Source organism: Triticum dicoccoides, chromosome 4A (assembly GCF_002162155.2).
Source record: "Triticum dicoccoides isolate Atlit2015 ecotype Zavitan chromosome 4A, WEW_v2.0, whole genome shotgun sequence".
NCBI classification, from domain to species: domain Eukaryota; kingdom Viridiplantae; phylum Streptophyta; class Magnoliopsida; order Poales; family Poaceae; genus Triticum; species Triticum dicoccoides.
In genome coordinates, this window is record NC_041386.1 from 462,393,086 (window position 1) to 462,400,351 (window position 7,266).

Consider the following 7,266-nt stretch of genomic DNA (forward strand, 5'->3'; position numbering starts at 1 on the left):
AGCCAAAGCGCCGGCGTCAGCGGCGTCGCTCTAAATCCCGCCATAGCAAAAACGGTGATTCCGGCATGGGAGATAATACTACCCCCGATAGCGCCGAAGAACACCTACCTCAGCAAGATTCGGCACAGGAAGATGGAGAAGCCAGCCCTCATGAGAGAGCGGCAGACCGAGAGGTCGAGGATGATAACTATACACCTCCCTCCGAAGACGAGGCAAGCCTCGATGACGACGAATTCGTCATACCATCAGACCCCGCCGAACAAGAGCGTTTTAAACGCAGGCTTTTAGCCATGGCAAGCGGCCTCAAGAAAAAGCAGCAACAGCTTAGAGCTGCCCAAGATTTGCTAGCTGACAGATGGACTGAAGTCCTTGCGGCCGAAGAGTATGAACTCGAACGCCCCTCCAAGAGTTACCCGAAGCGCAGGCCGCTACCCCGATCAGAGGAGGAAGCACCTACATCACCAGCGCATGACATGGCAGACCGGCCACCTCGCGGCCGCGACAAAGAGGCCTCTCGGCCCTCCACCCAAGCCATGCCCCGACGCCGCTCAACTAAGGCACGGGAAAATGCGCCTGACCTGCGAGACATACTGGAGGATAAGGCAAGACGAACAAGATCGATCTACGGATCGTGCAGGTGCCCTACGGCATGTGACAATGATCTTCACTCCGGATACAACAAATCCGGTCGGGCCGAACACAACAGACATAGCTCTTCCGAGCTGCGTCGTGATATAGCCCAGTATAGAGGCGCCGCACACCCGCTATGCTTCATGAATGAAGTAATGGATCATAAAATCCCAGAGGGTTTCAAACCCATAAACATCGAATCATACGATGGCACAACAGATCCGGCGGTATGGATCGAGGATTATCTCCTTCACATCCACATGGCACACGGCGATGATCTACACGCCATCAAATACCTCCCACTCAAACTTAAAGGACCGGCCCGGCATTGGCTTAACAGCTTGCCAGCAGACTCAATCGGTTCTTGGGAGGACTTGGAAGCCGCATTCCTCGACAACTTCCAGGGCACTTACGTGCGACCACCGGATGCCGACGACTTAAGCCACATAATTCAGCAGCCAGAGGAATCGGCCAGACAATTCTGGATACGGTTCCTAACAAAGAAAAACCAGATAGTCGACTGTCCGGACGCAGAGGCCCTAGCAGCCTTCAAGCATAACATCCGCGACGAGTGGCTTGCCCGGCACCTGGGACAGGAAAAGTCGAAATCCATGGCAGCCCTCATGACACTCATGACCCGCTTTTGCACGGGAGAAGACAGCTGGCTAGCTCGCAGTAACAACTTATCAAAGAACCCTGGTAATTCGGATACCAAGGACAAAAGTGGCAGGACACGTCGGAATAAGCAAAAACGCCGCGTTAGCAGCGACAGCAATGAAGACACGACAGTCAATGCTGGATTCAGAGGCTATAAATCCGGTCAGCGGAAAAGGCCATTCAAAAAGAATACTCAAGGCCCGTCCAGTTTGGACCGAATACTCGATCGGTTGTGCCAGATACATGGAACCCCCGAAAGGCCAGCCAATCACACTAACAGGGATTGTTGGGTGTTCAAGCAGGCAGGCAAGTTAAGGGCCGAAAACAGAGACAAGGGGCTGCACAGCGATGACGAGGAGCCCAAGCCGCCGAACAACAATGGACAGAAGGGCTTTCCCCCACAAGTGCAGATGGTGAACATGATATACGCAACCCACATTCCCAAGCGGGAGCGGAAGCGTGCGCTACGGGACGTATACGCGATGGAGCTAGTCGCCCCAAAGTTCAACCCATGGTCCTCCTGCCCGATCACTTTTGATCGAAGGGACCATCCCACTAGCATCCGTCATGGCGGCTTCACCGCATTGGTTCTCGACCCAATCATCGACGGATTTCATCTCACAAGAGTCCTCATGGACGGCGGCAGTAGCCTGAACCTGCTTTATCAGGATACAGTGCGGAAAATGGGCATAGATCCCTCAAGGATTAAGCCCACAAGAACGACCTTTAAAGGCGTTATACCAGGTGTAGAAGCCAACTGTACAGGATCAGTAACAATTGACGTGGTCTTCGGATCCCCGGACAATTTCCGAAGCGAAGAGTTAATCTTCGATATAGTCTCGTTTCGCAGTGGCTATCACGCCCTGCTCGGACGAACCGCATTTGCAAAGTTCAATGCGGTGCCGCACTACGCATATCTCAAGCTCAAAATGCGAGGCCCTCGAGGAGTAATTACGGTCAACGGAAACACCGAACGCTCCCTCCGTACGGAGGAGCATACGGCGGCTCTCGCAGCGGAGGTACAAAGTAGCCTTCTCAGGAAATTCTCCAGTCCGGCCATTAAAAAGCCAGACACTGCCAAGCGCGCCCAGAGTAACCCACAGCAGGACCGCCTGGCACGCCCTGAGCAAGCGTAGCAATGCGGCCCCAACCCCAGCTTTCGTGACATAGCGAAACCAGTACCTCATGTACATAACTACGCCCTTGAAATACCATGGGCATAGGGGAAGGGGCACAATAACGGCACGCCCAAAATATGGCTTAAAACGTACTAGGGGCTGCCGGATTCTTTTTTTAATCTTTTCTTACTTTCAGGACTCCATACTTCAAACGACCTGTTCGGCAATTCGACTGCCGCACAAACGATACAAGATCCAGGAAGGCAAACAAGCCATGCCGCATTATGGAACTCCCAGGTGGTCTCTGTTACGAGTGGTATACCTGTTTTAAATACAATTCCGCGGCCTGCCCCTGGTCAGGACATACTGAATAGTCCAATATCTTTTGCTTACCGCACTATTTGTATCATTCGGCTTTGATAAATAGCCTCTCTATAAACAATGCTTAGCTTCTTGTCTATTTTTTGCATTATCTTCTTTTCACATTTATGTTTATTAAATGACATGGTTGCACCCGTACACCATGGTACGGCAAACATGCCAGGGGCTTCAGTACCCCTCATAATGGTGTGAGAAGTCCATACACTTTCACAAGTGCGGCACCCCGAACTTATAGCACTGTATCCATCGGCTCTGAATCATGATTTGGGTCAATTGTTGGGTTTGCCCGGCTCCTATGTTTTGGTGCCTTACGTTCCGCTCTATCGGCTAAGGTAGCACTAGGAGAACCACTGCGATTGTGCCCCGGTTCAGCTGGGTTAAGCACCTCAGTGGAGAAAGCTAAAACTGACTGTCATGATGTGGCGAGAGACCGGTCGCTGTTCGAGAGGTTTTTCGAGTTCCTAAAGGCTTATGCCGCTTCGAGCGAGGAGCTGGCTTTGTCCGGCCAAGGCGTGGATAGCGCCCGAACTCGGTCTTCCGAACTAGGGGCTTCGCCGAAATTTAAAATTATAGAGTTCTATGGCTAAGTGAGAGTGTTCAAGCATTATAGTCCGATTGCCTGGTTCGTTGTGCTGAGCGCCTCCCTCGAAGGACCCAACTATGGGAAAAAGAGCGCTCAGGTTTATCCCGAACACCCCAGCACTAGTGGCACGGGTGCAGAAGCCGACGACTGGCCATCTCTCAATTTTTGATAAATGTCTGCACAGAAAGTAATATTTTAAATTCAATAAGCATTGCTTAGCGCATATGAACAAGTTTTCAGTGCACAGGATAAACACGAGCGAGTTCATTCAAATATCACATCCTTGGTACATTCATCCGCCACAAGGCGGGCACCTGCAAGAACATCCTTGTAGTAGTTCTCGGGCTTGCGATGCTCCTTCCCCGGCGGCGGCCCGTCCTTCACAAGCTTCTCACCGTCCAGCTTACCCCAGTGCACCTTTGCACGGGCAAGGGCCCGACGGGCACCTTCGGTGCAGACGGAGCGCTTGATGACCTCAAGCCTCGGACAGGCCTCCACCAGCCGCCGCACTAGCCCGAAATAGCTCCTAGGCAGGGCCTCTCCGAGCCACAGCCGAACTATGAAGCCCTTCACGGACTTCTCGGCCGCCTTGTGGAGCTCGACCAGCTGTTTTAGCTGGTCGCTCAAGGGCACAGGGTGTCCGGCCTCAGAATACTAAGACTAGAACACCTTCTCCGTCGAGCTACCCTCTTTAGCTCGGTAGAATGCGGCGGCATCGGATACGCTGCGGGGAAGATCTGCGAATGCCCCTAGAGAGCTCTGGATTCGGGTAAGTAACAGGTAGTTCACTTTTATATTTCTGCTTTGCATAAAGAATGCCTTACCCGCTGCTATCTTCCTCATCTCCTCCAACTCTTGGAGGGCCTTTTTGGCTTCGGCCTTGGCAGACTTGGCAGCCTCTAGGGCCGTTGCAAGCTCGGATGCTTGCGCCTTCGACTCCAGCTCCAAACTCTCATGTTTTTTCATGAGAGCCTGAAGCTCTTGCTGCACCTCGCCGACCTGAGCCCTAAGTCTGTCTCGCTCGGTGCGCTCCGTGGCCATTTTCTTTTCGGCCTCAGACAGCGCCTGCTTAAGGGTCGCCACCTCAGTTGTGGCCCCTACAATAAGCAGTACAATCCTGTTACTCTTTTTGCAATCAAGCCTTTTTATAGGCACTTTTTCTGTAAGGTATTTCTTACCTTCTTCCTCCTCGAGCCGCCACTCGGCAAGGCCAAGCTCTTGCTCGGTCCGCTCGAGGTCCTGCTTCAGGACACCCACCTCCGTAGTCAGTGCGGCGGTGGATAGCAACGAAGCCTGCATACGCATATTGACTCTTTTTTAGACTCCTGCGAAATTTAATAGATCCTCTATTCGGCTTTTCTTTCCGAACGCCAAACAGAGCATCAGGGGCTACTGTCTATGCGGTAATATTTTTACATATTTTTACTTACCTCGAAGACTTTTAGAAGGCTAGCGCAAGCTTCAGTCAGTCCGCTCTTGGCGGACTGAACCTTCTGGATCACCGTACTCATAATAGTACGGTGCCCCTCGTCGATGGAGGCATCATCAAGCACCTCCAGCAGATTGTCCGGCACCTCCGGTTGGACGGAGGCCGCCGGCTCAGAAGGCTTGCTCCTCTTGGAAGGAGTTTGCCTACCGCGGTCCAAAACTGTGGAAGATTCCGGCGCGGTGTCCAGCACAAAGCCGGACTGAGAGCCCTGGGGAGCCTTATCCCCTTCACTCCTGGAGTCCGGGAGGTTGCCTTGCGGCTCCTCCGGGACCACCTCCTCCTGCCCCGAAGCTTGTCGCGACACCACTTCGGCATCGTCTGCAGTGCGGGGGGAGACAGTGGGCGGAACTGAGTTCACGTCCGATGAGTCCAGGGAGCCGCCCGACGATTCGTCGAATTCGGCCCGGGGTGGACTGCATAATTACATTCGACATTAGGGAAAGCTGTGCAACAAAGGAACATCATGAGTTACTCTGATATCCGAACTTACGATTTCGCCGGACGCTTGGCCCTGTTTGGCCACTCCTCTTTTCCCTCTTCGGCGTTGGGGGCATAGTCCGGCGGAGGGGTCTTCCTTTTCCTAGACAATATGGGTGGAGTGGAAAACCCAGTCCGTGGAGGATGTGGGGGAGAAATACTACCCTCTCATGGGGCCTTGGGGTGGGGAGAAGCTGCCCCTCTTCGGGAAGCCGGTGCGCGATGTCCTTGGACAGGTATCCGGCCTTCCTCAGCTTCTTGACTTTACCCTCCGTGGCGGAGGAGACCATCCACTTGCCTCCTGCTCCGAACATTGCTGGAGAAGGTTGAGGTGGGAAGTGCGGGCTTGGGCGTTGGAGCTCGGGTGTGCAGGAGATGGATAGGCAAAGGAGGAAGAAGGCGTAGGTAAAAAGGTGGATCCTTGTCCCCTTATATGGGCGAATGCGGTTGTGCGTCCCCACCTGCCTAGTAAAACTCGCTTGCCTCCCAAGCGCCGTGATAAGTGGCGCAGTTGGGTTACCCACGTCTGTATTAATGAGAATCCCGTAAAAGGGGGGTACACGATCTCTGCTTTGACAAGACGTGCCAAGGAAACCGCCTCGCAAAACACGCTGAGAAGGAAAAGTGAAAACGATTCGAGTTAAGGACTTGGCTGTAGTGTGTTGACGCACTGCGGAATACGTCAGCAGATTTGATTTGTGTTAATATTATTCTCTCTATGGAAATATGTGGAAGCTTATTTTGCAGAGCCGGACACTACTCTTGGTGTTTACAATCTTCTATGAAGGACTTGGAGGAGGAACCCGCCTTGCAATGCCGAAGACAATTTGCGCGCCGGACTCGTCGTCATTGAAGCCTGGTTCAGGGGCTACTGAGGGAGTCCTGGATTAGGGGGTGTTCGGGTAGCCGGACTATACCTTCAGCCGGACTCCTGGACTATGAAGATACAAGATTGAAGACTGCGTCCCGTGTCCGGATGGGACTTTCCTTGGCGTGGAAGGAAAGCTTGGCGATGCGGATATTCAAGATCTCCTACCATTGTAACCGACTCTATGTAACCCTAACCCTATCCGATGTCTATATAAACCGGAGGGTTGTAGTCCGTAGGCAATCAACTCCATACACAACAATCATACCATAGCCTAGCTTCTAGGGTTTAGCCTCCTTGATCTCGTGGTAGATCTACTCTTGTACTACCCATATCATCAATATTAATCAAGCAGGACATAGGGTTTTACCTCCATCAAGAGGGCCCGAACCTGGGTAAAACATCGTGTTCCCTGCTTCCTGTTACCATCCGGCCTAGACGCACAGTTCGGAACCCACTACCCGAGATCCGCCGGTTTTGACACCGACAGCGGGTTACAGCAAGGTTTACAAACAAGTGATGCAAGATTTTGACAAGACATGTGTTGAAGATTGATGTGAACAAGTTCAAATCAACATGGGGCCGAATGTTGGGGATATAACTACTGGGTATGAACTGCTAGGAGAGGCCGGGTTATACCACTGGCGACTTATCAATGAAGATGGTGGGTCATAGCAAGCAGGGGCGGAGCTAGCCTAATGCAAGGGTATGAAATGCATACCCAATATTTTTTGCAGAAAAAGTTCAGTATATAAGCTTCTATATTACATTTATAAAGTGTATGGCAGTCTAGTTGTACGTACAGGGAAATATAATGGAAGAGACGAATGATTTAGCGCCAGTTGGGCCTGGGCTGCTATGTTGCTACTACAGTGCTACTAGGCCTTATCCTTGAGGTTTAACGCTAGGCTGCTAGTTGATTGATCATTCCCGCATCAGCCATCGAAAGCCACCGCCGCCGTCGTATTATCTCATCTGTCAGCCATCCCAGATCCTCGCATCTTGCCGATCGATCTCCTTAACCAGCCCATGCCCTTTGCTGCTTCGCAGTATAGTAGTATGC